General features: G+C 39.1%; 1 long non-coding RNA gene across 1 annotated transcript in view; it reads left to right on the top strand.

Annotated features, from left to right (window-relative positions):
- Window positions 1–18,828, top strand: part of LOC141277055 (uncharacterized) — a 145,432-nt gene that overhangs the window by 42,687 nt on the left and 83,917 nt on the right. Inside the window, exon 2 of the long non-coding RNA XR_012327726.1 lies at window positions 11,983–12,060. This is a non-coding gene — a long non-coding RNA (uncharacterized lncRNA). The remainder of the gene's footprint in view (window positions 1–11,982; window positions 12,061–18,828) is intronic.

Genomic DNA, 18,828 nt, shown 5'->3' with positions numbered 1-18,828 from the left:
TTTCACCCTTGAGTATCATGTTAGCTGTGGGTTTGTCATAAATGGCCTTTATTATGTTGAGATATATTCCCTCTATACCTGCTTCGATGAGACCTTTTATCATGAATGTATATTGAATTTTGTCAGATGCTTTTTCTGTATATATTGAGATGATCGTGTGAATTTTATCCTTCCTTTTGTTAGCGTTGTATATCATGTTGATTGATTTGAGAATATTGAACCATCCTTGCATCCCTGGAATAAATCCAACTTTATCATGGGCTTTCAGTTAGTAACAGTGGAAAGTGGCTGGTGTAGGCAGGCAGGAATTTGCTGCACGATATTGGGCAGCTCACAGAATCAGTAGAAGGTCTTGAGAAACACACTTGGGACCAATTTTTCAGGAGCAACACACGAAACAGCACTGAAGAACTGGCCTGAGGAGAACATTCACTACTATGGTGTGGCCTCTGATGCCCTCAAGCCCTCTTGGCTCCTGCAAAATCAGTTAGCCTCACAGAGCCTGTTTCCTCAGGTGGTTTAGTTCTGAATCTTAAGATTCATGCAGCTGTATGTAATTGGCTGAATACAGGTAGGATGGCTGTGGCCCATCTGCAAGGGGTGCTGGCAGGTGGGGTTTCTGAATTCCACTGTATGAAGGTGGGTTAAAATTGGTAATGTGGTAAGCTATTAATATGTAGGATGAATATTCAAAAGGGTTTAGGTATCACAAATTATAGATATCCATTACACCTTTTATCCTTCTTATAAGTTGCAAATATTTTTCTCTAGTGTATATTTTGGTTTTCTTTATATCTCCTGTCATATAATCAGAAAAAAAGATACATATGAGAAAATTATGTTTCTCTCTCTTTATGGCTTCTAGGTTTTCTTTGTTTAAGAAGTTCTCTAGGGCTTCCTTGGTGGCGCAGTGGTGGGAAGTCTGCCTGCCAATTCAGGAGACACGGGTTCAGGCCCTGGGCCGGGGTTGGTCCCGCGTGCCGCGGAGTGGCAGAGCCCGTGCGCCAAGGCTGTGGAGCCTGCACTCTGGTGCCCGTGAGCCACGGCAGCTGAGGCCTGTGTGCCTGGAGCCCATGCTCTGTGGCAGGGGCGGCCGCCTCGGTGGGGGGCCTGCGAGCCGCAGAGTGGAGTGGCCCCAGCTCACCGCGGGTAGGGGGCGCCCACGCGCAGCGGTGGAGACCCAGCTCAGCCAAGGATAAATTGATTAATTAATTAAAACAACAACAACAACAACAGCTTTCACTTGAAAAAAAAAACCTTAAAAAAAGTTCTCTAACATGCCAAGGTTATAGAAATATTAAAAAGTTTTTTCTTTGTTTTGTATGTGAAATAAATTGGACTCTAAGTTTATTATTTTTTTAGGTTAACATCAGCACCCAAAAAATGATTTTTTCTCCCCGTGAATGGAAATGCCAATGTATTTTGTAATACATTACATTCTTATATAGGTGGATATATTTCTTGACTTTCTACTTTCTTCTACTTTTCTATTTTATTCTTGTGCAAATCTAGACTGTTTTGATTATAAAAGTTTTTAATACTTTTTATAGTTTTAATAGTATGCTTTATTTTAATGGTGGTTTTATAGTAGAGATTTTATTGCTATCTCAAAATTGTATTTTTTATATGAAATTTAAAATAATTTCGCTCAGTACTAAGAAAACAAATTGGAATTCTGACTGAAGTTGCATGGCATTTGGTAAGGGTTGGCCACATTATGAGACCAAGTCTTCCCATCCAAGAACATGGTCTGTCTCTCTGTTCAGTTATTTTCTTCATCTTTTAATGAGACTTCTTAGCTTTCTTCCTATAGGTCATGTATCTTTCTTATTAAATTAATTCCTAGGTAAGTTATAAGTTTCATGGTTTTTATGAATGGAACACTCTACCATTTCAAATAATAAATGGTGACTAGTAGTATAGACAAAAGCTGTTGATTTTTGTGTATTTATTCTGCACCAAGACGTCTTGCCAAATTTTCTTATTGCAGCTTGATAGTAGAGTTTCATGGGTGAAGTAAAGACATTTTTGTTGTTCTTTTTCTAATATTTATATGAATTATTTAATAATTTTTATTTTATCGAGTAAGTGGAAATCACCTAAAAGCTTACTAAAATAGTACAAAATGGAAAATACAGATAAAAATTTGACTTATGATACAAATAAATGTGCTAAATAAAATGCTAATATATGAGTCATAAGAAATATGAGAAGTAGGGTTTAGTCCAGGAATGCATGAATGATTCAACACCATAACAACATAAAAAAATTAAATGAGATATCTAATATGATTATATTTATAGTTGTTAGTCACTTTAAAAAAATAAGCAGTTATTTCATAAAGAATGTTAACTATAAAAGAAATAGAAGGAAATTACTTGTATGATACAAACTATTACAGAAAATAGCTACAAAGATCATAATAAACAGTTACATGTTTAAATAATTTTTTACTGAAATTAACAATAAGAGATGATACTCATTTAATTTCAGCGTGTGGTTTGTCTAGGAAAGAAAATTACTCTTCTAATAGTATGGCTTTCTATCTCTTCTAATAGATAGAAAGTATCTTCCTTTACATAATTCTTAGCTTTTTTTTTTTTGCGGTACACGGGCCTCTCACTGTTGTGGCCTCTCCCGTTGCGGAGCACAGGCTCCGGACGCGCAGGCTCAGCGGCCATGGCTCACGGGCCCAGCCGCTCCACGGCATGAACCCTTGTCCCCTGCATCGGCAGGCGGACTCTTAACCACTGCGCCACCTGGGAAGCCCCATAATTCTTAGTTTTAAAAAAAACTACCTGTTTCTTAAGTGCGTTTTTTTTTTCATTGTCTATTTTGGACACTTTTATGCTCTGCACATGTTCTCTGGGTAGTTTTAAACATTCTCTTGGCTTTAATTATCATCTTTTTGCTGATGACTCTCAAACAGCTCTCTCTTCTGAGCTTCAAATTCATATATGTACCTGCCTACTAGATGTTCCACCTGGAGATCCCACAAGCACCTCCACTGAAATACAACCAGAATGAACCCACCATGCTTAAGATGTTACCCTAGGATTCCTTCCCTTCAGTATTACCAGTCTCAAGGAATTAGGCTACTCTCCTTGCTCAAACCAGAAATAGGGAGTTGTCCTTGACTCCTCTACTCTCTGTCCCTACCTCCACCTCTAATTCCCAAGTTCTAAAATATTCCTCAAAGCACTCCATCACTCTCCGTCTCCACCGACCCTTCTCTAGTTTTGGAAAACATTTACAAGACCTCCCTGTTAGTAATGAGCCACAGTTCTGAAAATGCAAATCCAGTGGCTTCAAAATCATTTTTATTCTCAACCCTCCGACTGTGTTCTCTGGCCACAGTGAATTTCTTTTAGTTACTTGAACACACCATGCTTTCTTGGTTCTGTGTCTTTACATACTGTAATCCCTAACTAGAACACTCTTGTTTATTAACTAGCTTACTACTCTTTATCCTTCAGGTCTCTGCTTAACAACAGCAATACCAGCAATAATGTCAATGAAAACAATAATAATGACAGCAGACAGAGTCTGCTTACCATGTGCCAGGCACTCTGATAAATGCTTCAAATACATCCTCCCACTTTATCTTCTCTGCAACCCTGTGAGATGAGAACTTTTATGCCATTCTCACACATGAAGAATCTGAGGCTTAGAGACTTTAAGCATTTTCCCGATGTCATGGAGCCTTTATGTGGAGGGGTTAGGATTTTAACATAGGTCTCTCTCACTCCCTCTGGAGCTTATTGTCTTTAGATATCATCTGCTCCAGAAAGCATTCCTCCACAAGTGTCCTTTCTCCTTTATGTTCATCGGCACATCACACTGCCTCTCTCCTAATCTATTTGGGGTGCTACAATAACATGCTATAGACTGGATGGCTTATCAACAACAAGCATTTATTTCTCATAGTTTTGGAGGCAGGAATGTCCAAGACTGTGTCACTGGCTTTGTTGTCTGGTGAGGGCCCACTTCCTGGTTCATAGGTGGCTATCTTTTCACTGTGTTACATGGTGGAGGGGGCTAGGGATCTCTGTCTGGTCTCTTTTATAAGGGCACTAATCCCATTCATGAAGGCTCCTCCCTCATGACCTAATCATCCCCCAAACCCCCATATCTTTTTTTTTTTTTTTTTTGCGGTATGTGGGCCTTTCACTGTTGCGGCCTCTCCTGTTGCGGAGCACAGGCTCCAGACGTGCAGGCTCCGTGGCCATGGCTCACGGGCCCAGCCGCTCCGCAGCATGTTCCCGGACCGGGGCACGAACCCGTGTCCCCTGCATTGGCAGGCGGACTCTCAACCACTGCGCCACCAGGGAAGCCCCAAACTCCCATATCTTAATACCATCACATTGGAGGTTGGGATTTCAAAATATGAATTTTGGGAGGCACCAACATTCAAACCATAGCACTATTCTAACACACTCACCACTTTTAGGATAATCACTTATTCCATTCTCTGTGTCTCCAACTAGTTTATAACCACTGTAAAATCGGGGAATGTTTGTCCTTTTATTCCTAGCACCAAGTACAGTTCCTGCCACATAGTAGGTGCTTAATACATACTTGATATGTAACCCAGATGTCACTGGGGCCTCACTGTCCTTTTGCCATCCATGGCCTTTGGAGGTCTAGCATTCTTCCTGCAATTCCTTCTAATTCTAGCCATTATTTATGCATCGGTCCTTTCTCTCTCTGCTTCTGCATAGTACCCTGTCATCTTGGTTAACCCTATGTCCCATCTTTTTCTGTTTTCTCTCAAAAATCCTACCTCAGTTATGATTTCATGAGTTTGTTAATTTTACTAAAGTCTTAAGGACCTTAGGGAGGGATCATGGTACTCACAGCCTCCCATCATCTTTCTTCCTGGTTTTCTTCTTATTCTCTGCTGCCTTGATTCCTTAACCCATGACTCTCCCTGCCGTGTTAACATCCAGGTAGGTATGACTTTTTATGACTTCCTGGAATTCTGGTAATAAACATGCTGCCAGCCCATTACAGTTGAATGAATGAATGAAGATGTAAATGAATGAATAAGTCCAGGCTGAAGCTTTGGGCCTAGGTCTACCTCGCATGATTTTAAGCCACCCCAAAAAAATTTCTTTAAGGCTGAATCATTGAACATATCGATAATACCACATCTGGCAAAAACATATCAGTATATATTTTCATGGGCAATTCTGTTTAGCTGTCCTTTAGATGTTATATTGTAAGGGATAATTGTTTTTTCAAAGCGTATGTTCATCTATTTTGGGCTCTGCAACTGTGGGGAATGTGTCTTATACTTCTTTGTGTCTGCTACATGATGAAGCAAAATGCCTTGTTTAGACTAGGCACTCACTTAATGGTGAGTTGATTGATTAAATAATTATTCCACCTATAGACACTTCTGTAGTGCATTACCTGATGAGTGTCTATTTCAATATGAGGATGGCTATGACCTTCGTGTAGTTCATTAGCAAATGAAAAGTACGCTCATTTCCATGGAAGGAAATGAGAATATAAAAAATGTGGTTCTATTTGTAGTGCCATTACTGTCTTACTCTTTGATTAAGAACAAATTCTTAACCTTTTAATGCTACCAGTTACCTATGACTCTGATCTCAAGGGCTACTGCGGTACCAAAACCCTGGGGACAATAGGATAATAACCCTGACCTATTTGAAGGTATAAAAATAGACCACAAATGAGGGAACTCATTGACCAGAATTAATCAGAAGTGGAGGAGAGGTGATGTCTTTAGAAACAAACAAATAAGCAAAGAAGCAAACAAGCAGTTTGAAAATCACATTTTGTAATCATAACGATTCCCTGTGCAAGTATCACCATTTTGTTGATAAGGATATCGAGGCTGAGAAATTTTAAGTAATTTGAGCCAAGTCATGTAACTAGTAAGAGACAGCTCTTCCTAGTCTGCTGTTATCTCTCCTCCTGCACCCTCCTACATCAACCCATTATTCATTGTCACCTTCTCAGTTTTGATATGTTTGTGGTAGGATGCCTGCCTACCTACCACATCTCAGTTCTTCAGGAAAAAGAAAACAGATTTACTCTGAAGTGGCAGCTGAAAATGAGGAACCTGTTAATGAAATCTTTGAACATTACTTGTTGTCATGCATCTGATGTGCATTTACTGAACCCCTTTTCTGTGCCAGGCACCTTGCTATGTCCTAGGGATGTGCAAAGAAGAGAGAAGCAGGCTCACTGCCTTTCAGAGGATTCTGAGTCTTGAAGGGTGAGAACTTTTCCAGATGGACAGGGGGAGGAAGGATATTCCAGGTGGAGGGAAAAAGCAGGCACAATGGCAGAGAAACAGGAATGTCTGCATTTCGCAGCTATGAGTGTTTCAGTATAGCTGGAGGGCCAAGCACCATTGTGGAAGTGAAAGCGAAGGAGAGTGGAAAGACAAGTAGAGAAAGAATCAAGGACAATCCTGAGTTGAGGAATTTGGCTTTACTTGGGCTTTACCTGTTGGTAATGGAAAGCCAGCAAAGAATTTTAAATGGGAAACTCTTAGGATCCAATTTACATTTTAGAAACAATGTATTGATATTGAGGAGGAAAGTGGTAGGTAGTGGGGATGGGAGAAAGAATGGAGATTGTTGAGGTGCAGGAAGCTCTTGCTGTGAATTGGAAGTTGAAAGCCACTTTTCCTTTGGCAGGTAAGTGGGGATGTTACATTATTAGTTTTACTCAGTGATTGATTTGGGTAGTAGACTCAGGAAACTTGGTATATTTTGGTATTTTAAAGTTGTCACTGAGCAGTAATTCCAGTTGTTCTTTCTAAATTGAAGCTTACCCAAGTGATTTTGTGGCCTTCTTTGTACTAAAGGCTGTGATGTTTCTTTTTGCTAATGTCTTTTCTTTTTGTGCTCGCATTGACTGTTTAAATCCTTTTCTGCCCATTTACCATTTATATCATAGCCTCCTGTGTTTGTTCCTAATGTGTTATAATTCTTCATAATCTGGTCTTCGCCTGATCCCAGTTCTCTCTAATATTTCTTTTTTCTCCCTTGAGGAAAGTATATCCATTTTTGGTTTCAAATGCTCATCACCTTTTGTAAATATTGAGGCAACGATTCAATTTAATTTAAAAAATAATGTTTTTCTATTTCTTCTTCTGTCAATAAATTACCTTTGTCATCCTTTAAAGCTGTATTGTCTCATAATTTTCTTCTGTGCTCTTGTTGTTCCATTTTGTTGTTCCCCAGAGGATGTAAGAACATATATTGATATAATGAACAATGTGGAAATAAAAAAAAAAAAAACAAGAAGAATTTAGGGTCATATTCATACTCTATAGTGTTTACTAGTGATCTATTTCAAAATAAAACATATATTTCAGTCCTGATGAATCAAATATTTAAGAAACATTCTTTAAGTGGAGAAATATACATGGAAAAAATCACTACTGACCCTGAGAGGCCTCTTTGGAAGATTCTAGCCATGGATGATTTAACTTCGATTTTAGTCCTGCTGCTTCTACCAAGGGTTATCGTAGCAAACATTGCTCATGAGGGTTCTGGGAGTATCAACGGGGGTCAGAGATCAAAAAACATAAGATATAACATTAGATAAAATATTAGCAGCCCTGGAAATATTCACAAAGTCATATATTATGTTAGAGCTACTGTATTCCATAGGAAAATAAGAATGGGAGATTGCAGAAGCCACTTTCTTTTTTATTACGGAAATTAAAGGTCTAATTGATGATAAATTAATGTAAATAACCATTGATACCATTTTATTAGTTCAGGTGCTTGGTGTATGAACATATAAATATAACAGGATTTTTATAGTGTCTGCATTAGTAATTTTATATATATACATATATATGTATATAGATTATATATATTTATGAGGTTTAAAAAATTTACAGAACTTCAAAGATGCTCTGAGCAACCCTTAAAGTTCATATTAAACCATGTTTGTGAAAGTTAATTAATACATACTTTCGCTGCTTCTTCTCTACCAATCACATGGTGGTGTGTGATGATGCTGGTGCTTACGATAATGGTGGTAACGGCTATCAGTTCTTTGTACCTAGTGAGCACGTTGGCACTTTCTGCCATGTATACTTAACCTTCCCATCCCTGCAATTTAGGCATTATTCTCATTATACAGATGAAGGAAAAGAGGCACAGAGAGCTAGAGGAACTTGTCCAAGGTCACATAAGTGTGTCATAGAACTGGGCATAAAGGTTAGTTCTGCCTGTTGTCAAAGGTTGTTTTCTGCTGTTGACCACAGGACATTGGCCATAAAGGGACATGGAGTGTGAAAAGAGGTAGAGAATGACTCCATTTAACTCATAGTCAGCTTTTTTTCCACTGGCAGTGTTTACTAAGAATCCTGATGACAACTCTGCATAGTTTCTTTTTGTCTTACGTGATACGTTGTATAGGTTTCCATGTTATATGACCCAGAGGGTCATTATGTACTTCATAAACGTTTGTCTGGGCAAAATGTGACAGCCTTTGTTCTTGTTCTTTATCATCTCCCTTGAGCTTACTTGAGAATGTGTGCCTATACTGGTGAAAGTAGAGAATTAAATCATTATTGATTCAGTAAACTTGAGCTGAATTGTTTAGATTATTTTCTTTCCTTGTTTTACTTTTTTTAACCTTTAAAAAATTGACATATGTAATATATATGCAAAAAAGTAAAAATAATACGTACATGTAATTTAAAATAATTAGAAGAGGAACATCCATGTACTCACGAACCCAGCTTACCAAATAGGACAATACCAATATCTTGATCTTTCTGGAGCACATCTCTCTCCCTCCCTCTCAGAGTGAACCATTATCCTGAATTGTATACTTAACACTCCTTTGCTTTTATTCATGATTTTATCATATGTGTAGTTATTCCTGTATGTTTATTGTGATGTTTTACTTTTGAACTCATTAGACATTTGAGATTATTTTAATGCTCGTAGTTGTTAATTTTCACTGCTTAGTATTTTATTAATACTATGTGAGGTATCAGTATTCCACAATCAACCCATTCAATTATCAATAGGCATTGGATTTTTCACACATTTTTGCTGCTCCATATATGGTTGCTATGAACATTTTTGTGCATGTCTTCTGATGCACATATATAAGGGTTTCTTCTGAATATTGTCTAAGAAGGAAATTGATGCATCATACTATATACACATTTTCTCATCTAGTAGGTCAGGCTGAATTATTTTCTAAAGTGGTTGTACCAATTTTCATTCTATTTTTTTTTTTTTATAAATCTATTTATTTCTTTTTGGCTGTGTTGGGTCTTTGTTGCTGCTTGTGGGCTTTCTCTAGTTGTGGCAAGTAGGAGCTACTCTTTTTTTTTTGCGGTACACGGGCCTCTCACTGTTGTGGCCTCTCCCGTTGCGGAGCACAGGCTCCGGACGCTCAGGCTCAGCGGCCATGGCTCACGGGCCCAGCCGCTCCGCGGCATGCGGGATCCTCCCAGACCGGGGCACGAACCCATGTCCCCTGCATCGGCAGGCGGACTCTCAACCACTGCGCCACCAGGGAAGCTCTTCATTCTATTTTTATATGATTATTGACCATCTATGTTTCCTCTTCTGGTAAAATATCTATTCCTGTCTGTTCCTCATTTTTCTAATAGGTGTTAGTCCTTTCTTTATTATTCCTGTCCCATGAATTAAAAAAATGTATCTGGATACTGATTTTTTGTCACTTGTACGTGTTGTCTCTCAGTTTTTGGTTTGTTAAATAAGTTCTTGTGCCAAGTCCCTCTCCTCCCTTCCTGCTGCTTTTCCCCAGAATAGTCAGAAACCTTGGGTAGTGAAATGAGAAAGAAGAAGCAGGGAGAGACAGAAAAAGCTGACCACACCCCTTACCTGTCAGAACTTTCTCCCTGCAGCAGGCCCCAAAATGAAGAAGATATAACTTGAAATAAAGATGGAAGCTTTGGCAACAACGTGGGACCACAAATTCAAAGTGCAGAGCTGAGAGTAGTTTTGGTGACTTGAAGTCAGTGTAGGACTTTGAATTACCTAAGAGTGACTGGCATAGTCATAAAAGACTGCCCAAGGTTTTAAACGGAAGCGGGGGAATCTTTCCCTGCATCATATATTTTAAAGGGCTAGTAGGAGACAAAATTAGGTTGCATTGTAATTAAATTTCACAAGTCCTGATTGTTCAGTATACACATTCATTTGACACAGATTTGCTGAGGACCTGTCAAGTATTGGCCACTAGATCAGGCCATGGGTACAGAAGGGAGTAAGGTAAGCACTGCTTCTTCCCTGGGGGAGCCTGACATCTTGTGTAGATCAGAAAACCTTTGGAAAGGAGAAAGTGATTGCCTGAATCTCTCCCCAAGTCCCTGGCAGAACTTTGGCAATGCTACTTGTGGGAAATATAGCTTCAATGACTTAGCCACCTTAGTCTAAATTTGTATGAGGGTAAAACTGAGAAAGAAGGCTAAGCGGTCTTGTATCTCTCCCATATCTCCATGTTTCTCTATACAAGAAGGAAATTAACCAAGGGAATGTGAATTTATTCATTGTCGCACAATGATTCAGTTAGTTTTCGCTGTATATCATGAGTTAAGTTGAAAATCTCAGTGGAACTGTGGCAATAGGACATAATTGTAACTAATCACTTGCTCAGAGACTAATCATGTTTAATGTCCATGAGCATAGCCCTTTCTGCAGATAACCATGTTTTAATTTCAAAAGTAAGAGTACTAATAGAAATAAATGAGAAACCAATAATAATCTACTGCTGACAGATTAGTGTCAGGATAAAGTGACTTGGTAGTAGCTATAAGGGGAAAAAACATTTACAAATACTGTAATTTAAGATAATAAAAATACTAAAAGATAAAGTTTTTGTAGCTTCAGTGTCATTGAAACAGATACAGCTAGGCATATACTCTGTGCAACTCCTTTGGAAGTGAGTTAAATCAGAATATTAAGTTGAAGTTTTAGGCAAGATACCAAGTTACAGTAATTGCTACATCCCAATGGATATGTTGGACCATATGCAGGATTTACCAAGGAGGCATGAGAAAATTGGTTAGAAGTCTCTTGAACTACTTCATCCACTGAGGGTATAAAATTATTGAGAGAGTACAGATGGAGAGTACAGTACAGAAAAAAAAAATTTTTTTTCTGGAGAAGGAAAGCTTTTCTGTGAATCCTGTCGTCTACAGGGGGAAGATGTGGCTAAGTGCTATTTCCTACACCCAAGCTTGAGGAGAGTGGCCTCATTAGATCTACCCATAATGCTTACTGCATCACTCGTGTATTTGGGTATGCATTCTGACGTGCTGCCTTGGAAATCCAAATGGCAAGAGAGATGGACTGTTGAATTATTTTGGCAGCAGAAGGAGTGTGGCTGCTGGGTGGGGACTGACCTGCACCCTAGAGTTGATCAGGATTTAGGGTATATGAATGTTTCCTTTGGGCCAGATGAGGGTCATGCAGGAGCTGGCATGGAACCATTTTGAATTTTACTCAGTAAAATACAGACATACAAACAATCTGGGAATTGCTTTAAAATATTCCTAGGGAAAAAAGGGAGGTAGAAAAATGTTGGTAACTGTTGAAGCTGGATATTTGGTGCATGAAGGTTCACTATATCATTCTCTCTACTTTGGGAATGCTTGCAAACATCTGTAATAGAACGTTTAGAAAATTCTACTCAAGAGGACTCCTAGGGAAAGGCAATGAGATTCCAACAGAGAAAGTCTGGTATGTACCTCCCAGCAAACTGAGGGTTGAGGGAGCACAGTGGCTGGAGGAATAAAATGCATTGTCTTTGTCAAGAGAACTTCAGGAGTCTACCTAATGCTTGGGAATCTGTGTAGAATGTGTGAAAGTAACCCACGTGGGGAAATTTCCCTTTAAACATTTCTCTGGCCCAGACATTGAGAGGCCATCGTTGACAGTACCAGTCAAGTAATAACTATCCTGTCCCCATTCATTTGTCCTTTCTCTCTTTCAAAAACAGGACTGGCAAGTGGAAGAGAAGATAAGTAAGAGAGAGAAGAAACATGGAAGGAAGGAAGGGAGAGAGGGAGAAGAGGAGGTAAGTAAAGGGGAGAGAGAAGCTTCACACCCTGTTGCAAGGTGGGGCAGGCAGCTTACGTGCAGTCAGCTCAGTTAGGAAGAAGTGGAAACATCAGATGGAGAAAGAGAACAGGAAGACCACACCTCTCCTACCATGTCAAGGGTCTGCATGCTACAGGGTTTTATTGGGAAGGGGAGAATGTTTTTAATTCTTAAATCAAAATCATAGTTTTGATTAATACATGAGACTGGACAATTTTAATTGCTGAATTGACATTTGGTTTGTGAACTAAAGTATTTACAGGATTTTATAATATCTAAGAGTGGCCTACAAAATAATGGGTCTGTCCCTGGGTTTTCCTTCAGAGACAGGAGAATAGCTGCCTGTATTGAGTCCACTGAGAAGTTTTAAAGAGGTAGATTGAAAAAGAAAAAAAAAAAAAAGACAAACCAAGAGGCGTCTGGTTTAGATTGCAAGTATTCTGCTTGTTCAGTCTGTTTTATACATTACTCTCTCATGTTGACCTCATATCCACCCTCTGGATGACCAGGGGAAGTATTATTCACTGCATTTTACCAGTAAAGAAATTAACTTGGAAAGAAGATGAGTGATAGGCCCAGGATCACCGTGTTATTAATTGTCTGAAGCAAAGCTAGAACTTGCATCTTTAACTATTTTCAGGTCCACAGTTTTTGCACATTGTCTGCTAATGTCCTGGGAATTTAGAGAAACCCTTAGAAATGGGCTAAAAGAGTTAAGGAGTCTTCTGGAGTTATGGAGAAGCACTGGGGCCAACTTGTGGGTTCTGCCCTCTCCCTGGAGCCTGGCCCCTCCAGGTTCTGGGGCTTTGTCTTCCCTCCAGGGATCTTAGAGATTGAGAGTTGATTCATGTCTAGAGAAAGCCACTGGGGCCAACCAGTCCAGCCTTTATTTCCTGGAATTAAACATCAGAGGAGGTTCTTGGAGGTTGTGATTTTCTCCTGTCAGCCCAGCATTGATCAGTCAGTCAGTCAGCCAGTCAATCATTGAATTGCTCATGGAGCATTAATTGAACACCTACTGTGCTAAGCTCTAAAATGTGCGTGTTCCTTGCCGTCCGTACTGCTGGAGAGTGTACCTGTGGAGCGACTGTCTATCTAATGCATCCACTAGATTCCTAAGGTGGAGATGTGGGCATTAATTAGTTAGTTCAGAGATAGATAATTGTTGGATAAATTAACGAGCATCTACAATGTACCACTACTGTGCTTGGCACTGGAGATGTAATGGTTAGGGGGAAAAAAGAAAAGAAAAAAAAGAAGAAAGGAAAGAGAGAAAAAATGCAGTCCCTAGCCTTATGGGATATACAGTCTAGGAAGAGAAATAGACGTTAATGAAAGACTCACACAAATAAAAGCTGAATGTTAGCTGTGATAAGTGCGAAGAAGAAGAGGTGCATTGTGTTATGAGAATCTAGTACGTACAAGGACTTGAGCTCTGGATAGCTGAGTCAGGGCACGTTGAAGGAATTTAACTTTTCATTAGCACAGATTAACTCAGTGCCTTCTGTTGGGGTCAGGGAGGGGGAAAGAGAGATGATTTTTAAAGACTTCCCCTCCAGAAATATTGTCTTTCTTCCCTGAGAAAAATAGACTATTAATACAAATAGAATTAAAGTCCATGGGGAGAGCATCTTACTTGATCTAGGACACATGAAAAATCTGAACTTAGTACTTCTGTAACTTCTGTGCTTTTAATTTCTGTGTAATAAGCTCTTTGTTATGCTGTAGGCTTTGAGAGAGCAGGAATTAAGTCTGGGACTTAATTTCTTTTTAATGAACGTGGTGACAAAAAAAAGAAACTTTGGCAGGACTCAGCAGCAGTCTCCCCTTCCTGAGGCAGAGGAGGGGGTGGCAGAGAAGACAGTAGGATATGAGTCGAGAAGCAAACAATCCCCCATAGCAGCCTCAGGGATTGGCAGGTTTTTGTGAAGAAGGCAGAGCACAAAAGACGCGGGGTCTCAACAGGTCTATTTGTGATCCAGGGGTAAATCTCCGTGGTCGCTGGGATGTTCAGTCTCTCTCTATTATTTATTCCCATGCCTAGCACAGTGCATGGCACAAAACTGGTCCTCAACACACGTTAACTGAATGGATGATGGTACCCAAAACTATTTTTAAATGTCTTGAAACCAAGAACTCATATGAAGTTAAAAGTTATCAAAAGAAAGCGAGGACCCTGGAAAGAATGGAGAAAGTCCAAAGTTGCCGAATAGGAGGGCTGATACAGTGGTTGTAAATTACTAAATATCCGAATCGGCCCTCAACTTCTTAGCCAGCTGTACCTTGTCAAACATTGATTTTCGGTTTAATGCTCAGGTGAATCATTGAGTTTCTACCCTTCTTTCTCAGGAGTGTACAAGCATGACAGTTCTCAAAGACCTGGAAAACCCAGCTTAGCCACTGGAGTGGGGAGAGCAGGCTGATGAATCAGGATGGCTACTGTCAGTAGTGGCTCTTGTAGGCTGCTGGCCAGGAGACTCAACAAGACCCAGCTCCTCCTGCACTCCAAGTAGTGGAAAAAAGCGGGGAGGTTGAGGAGGAGGGGCTGAGAGCACCCTGTTTCTCTTCTGGTTCTGGTAGAAGGAGTGATGACTTGGCTCCATCACTTTCTTTAAGACTTCTGTATGTATTCACTGTAATTCTAATTACTAGTAGCTGTCTCACGGTGGCAACAGTCAATGGAGAGTCCTATGTGCACTGAGCCGTCATCCTGACATCAGATCAGTGACTTGCTACCCTCTTGGGAATATTCGTAACTACACTGCAACCTCACATAAAGTGCGTTAAATCAGAAAAACACATCGCAATAAATCAAAAGATGAATTGCAGAAATAATAATGTAACAGTCTGAGAAGAGAGGAAGAGAACTGTTGCTTACTGAGAAGTTTGCAACAAATTTCAGAATCTATTATTTATCTCGCTCTCAAGATAATTTTGATGCCTAGAACAGTGCCTGGCAAACTTAAGTGCTCAATAGATATTTGTTGAATGACTGCTGAATTTTCCGGCCCTGCTTATACTCATACTGTGACTTTGTACTAATTTATAATTACAGTTACTTCCCTGAAGTAATAAGGGACTCATAGAAATGAAGCCCTCATCTTTGAACCTGACTTTGGTCTACGTGTGGCTTGCTCTTCGGGTTGAATGGGATGTGTTATTTTTCAGGGTACTTGTTTTTGTGTTCTTTATTTGCTCTTATTTTTGTTGGGTAGATTTGCTTAAAATTAGCTTGGATATCAGAGTAGTACATTTAAATCCATAATATCAAAAAAGTTACTTGAATGTGTATATCTGGGCCATTAGGGAGTTCGCTGCTCCTAAAGCTGACCAAGGGGCTGGGTGGGTGGCCCCCTCTTTAGGCAAGTGTGGAGCTACTGGGCAGCCCTGCTCCATATCCATTGCTAATTGCAGGTAAGTTCTGGGGTTCTTGAATGATCCAGGTGGAGGGAGGGCAGCTACACAGGAAAAGACCTCACAATTTGTCTCCCTTGCTGCATCCCAAAGGAAACTTCCAGATAAGTCAGGGAATTTTTGTCTCATTAAGGTGGTACAACTCCACTACAGCCCATCTTATCTACTGACTACAACTGAAACCTCTGAGAAAAATACAAAAAACAACCATCAAAGACCCAAGAATCAAAATTAACAAAAGCAGGCAGATTGTGAAGGGGCAATTCATGGGGGGAGAGACAGTGAGCTATTTGTTGTTTCATTTATTTTTTTTCTTCTATGGCTTTTTTCTGAGGGTAGGCCTCAGTTGCAGAGCTCTGATAAAAACCCTATCTTTCTGGATAGAATAACCAGAGAAAGGAGCATCTGTGGGCCAGAGAGTATGGGGGAATCTTGGGAGAGAGGAGAGCTGGAAAAGGAGATCCCTTTATTTCTGTGTGAATGCACACGGGTCTCAGATTAACCCCTAAACTATGCATGTGTGGTTCAGACCCAAACTAGCATACCACAGGCTTAGAGACTTAACACTGGAATTTGAACCACTGCTCACAGAAGGTGAGACAAAATTTATAATCTGAACCTAAATGAGTTGATTACCTGCTAAAACAAAATTATAATATTTTGGGTTGTAATAGGACCCAGAGTCTACAAAATATAGCATTCATAAAGTCAAGCATACAATCCAAAATTAAATACAGAAAAGCCCAGGAAAATGTAATCAATTCTCAAGAGAAAGGACAATCAACAGAATGGACAATCAAGATAAAGCCAATCCAAGATGATTCAGATGTTGCCTATAAACAAAGACTTTAAAGCAGTTATTATATCTATAAAAAGACTATATTATTTTAAGGTTTTTCCATTTTACAGGAGATGGTAAATATTAACTCTCTGTAGACTGTGAAAGGGTAGATACATATAATATCTAGAGTAACCCCTAAATATAATACAAAGAGATATTACAGAAAGGCTAGTAGATAAGTTAAAATGGAATAATAAAAGTTTTTTAAATAACCAAAAAGAAGGCATCAAAAAAGGAACATAGAAACAAAACACAAAGGGACAAATAGAAAACAACAAAATGGTAGAGCTAAATCCAAGCATATCAATAATTGTATAAAATGTTAATGACTGTTAATGACTGAGACACTAAAATTAATAGGCAGAGGATGACTGAGTAGATAAAAACAAGACCTTACTACATACTGCCTATGAGACATACATATTAAATATGAACACAGGTTGAAAGTAAATTGTCGGACAGTATACCATGAAAATAGTAAGCATATCAAGACTAAAGTGGCTTTTTAAAACTTCAGATTAAATAGATTTTATGACTCAGAGTGTTATCAGAGATAGAGATATAATGATAGTTCATCAGGAAGACATAACAATTATACATGTGTATGCATCTAATAATAGGGCTTCAAACACACTCTCCAGATCATTGGGGCACCTTGAAGAAGGCAATGCCAAGCCTGCTCTGTCCCTGCAAGGCATCCTCAGCATGGCTTCAGTGATGATGACACCTGTGGCCTCTAGTCACAGTTGGGTCAGGCATAAAGTTAGGAGGGCTGATACTCTCTCACCCGTGGCTAACTAGCTTTTGAAGGACATTTTATTCATGACATTGTTAGTTTCCTGGCAGTAATCTCTTCTAGGAGATCACTTTTCTTCACAGTAGGAGAAAATGAAATCAAGTAAAAAGTAGTCAACTTTTCACTTTTAATTTTTCAGGCGTTTTTCAGTGATGACTACAAATGCAGTGAAGTTTTTTTTCAGGGAAATTCAAATTAAAGATAAATAAATGAAAACCTTAGCTTTTATTTGACCTATTCTGCATTGTTTTATAAATTTACCAGGCTTATCTTTAGGGCAAAATCCAATGCCTAGTGGCTTAGAAATAGGTGACGTAACATTTTGCAAATGGAAAATAATTTCCAGGTTTTAGGGACTGATTTGTGTTCCCTGAGATTCCTATGTTGATATCCTAACCCACAGTATCTCAGAATATGGGTATAAGGAGATAGGGTCTTTAAAGAGGTAATTAAGTTAAAATGAAGTCATAGGATAGGCTCTAATCCAATATGAATGCCATCTTTATAAGAAGGGGAAATTAGGACACAGACATACACACAGGAAAGACCATGTGAAGACACAGGGAGAAGACAGCCATCTATCTACAAGCCAAGGAGAGAGACTTCAGAAGAGACCGATCATCCTGACATTTTGATCTCGGACTTGTAGGCTCCAGAACTGTGAGCAAATACATTTCTGTTGTTTAAGCCATCCAGTCTGTGGTACTTTATTATGGCAGCCCTAGCAAAGTAATATACTAGGTAAATGTCAGGGAAGCAGCAGGAGTAAAGTGGAGGCCTTCTGGAACTAAGCAACACCTAAATAGTCTGTAATAGAAAACATTTCTATTTTGTGAAGGCGGTCATTCATATCCCAGGATTTTATTGTTAATATTTGTGCAGTTTTTCAATATGCATAAGTACATATATAGGATTTCCTTGTGTAATGAGAATAATGGAAGTCATAATAAATGTTGGAGTGGATGTAATTATGGCTGAAAGGATGATTTTATTATATGGGAAAGGATACTGTTGGTTAGAACCAATTCATTAGACTGCTCTGGCAGTCTGTTATTATTTCTAGCCCTTACTAGATTTCATTCTTTTAGATAAAAACATGCATATCAGCTTTGGAGTTTGATTGCCTTATGGGCATAAAGCTTTGCATATTTACTGCCCATGAATCATACCAGTATGTGAAATCCAGAGAAGATTCAATTTTTCCTGTTAGATGCACCTCCAGCCGTTTAATTAAAATATGTATTATTAATAAAACTATATTTAAGTCATATTTTTTACAGATATGACTGAAACATTAAGTGCAAATTGTTTCATACTTTCACAGTAATTTGCTTTTAACGTTTTGTGCCTTAATCAAGGTAGCTCACGAGTCAAAGGTTTGTGGCACTGCAGACTTCTCGATAGCGAAGTTGCGAAAAGCAAGTGGAAAGTGGTGATTAATGAAAGGACATATTTACTTTCAGAAAGACTTCGTGGTTTTATTGCAGAAGGGATCTGTACTGAATAGGAAAATGCATTAAAAGAAATAGCAGAAAAGAATATTTAGCCCCTAATTCAGTGCATAGTAATGACATTTGCCATTTGCACACTGGCTTTTTTCATAGTTCTGAACTAGCGCTGTGTTTCAGCCTGGCCGTCTGCCTTTAGATGTCACAGTTGTTCTTCCACTGAACTGAACCAACTTCAGCTCTGCG

Source organism: Tursiops truncatus, chromosome 18 (assembly GCF_011762595.2).
Source record: "Tursiops truncatus isolate mTurTru1 chromosome 18, mTurTru1.mat.Y, whole genome shotgun sequence".
Lineage (NCBI taxonomy): Eukaryota > Metazoa > Chordata > Mammalia > Artiodactyla > Delphinidae > Tursiops > Tursiops truncatus.
The sequence above is the reverse complement of the archived record's forward strand: the minus strand, read 5'-3'. Positions and strand labels throughout refer to the sequence as shown.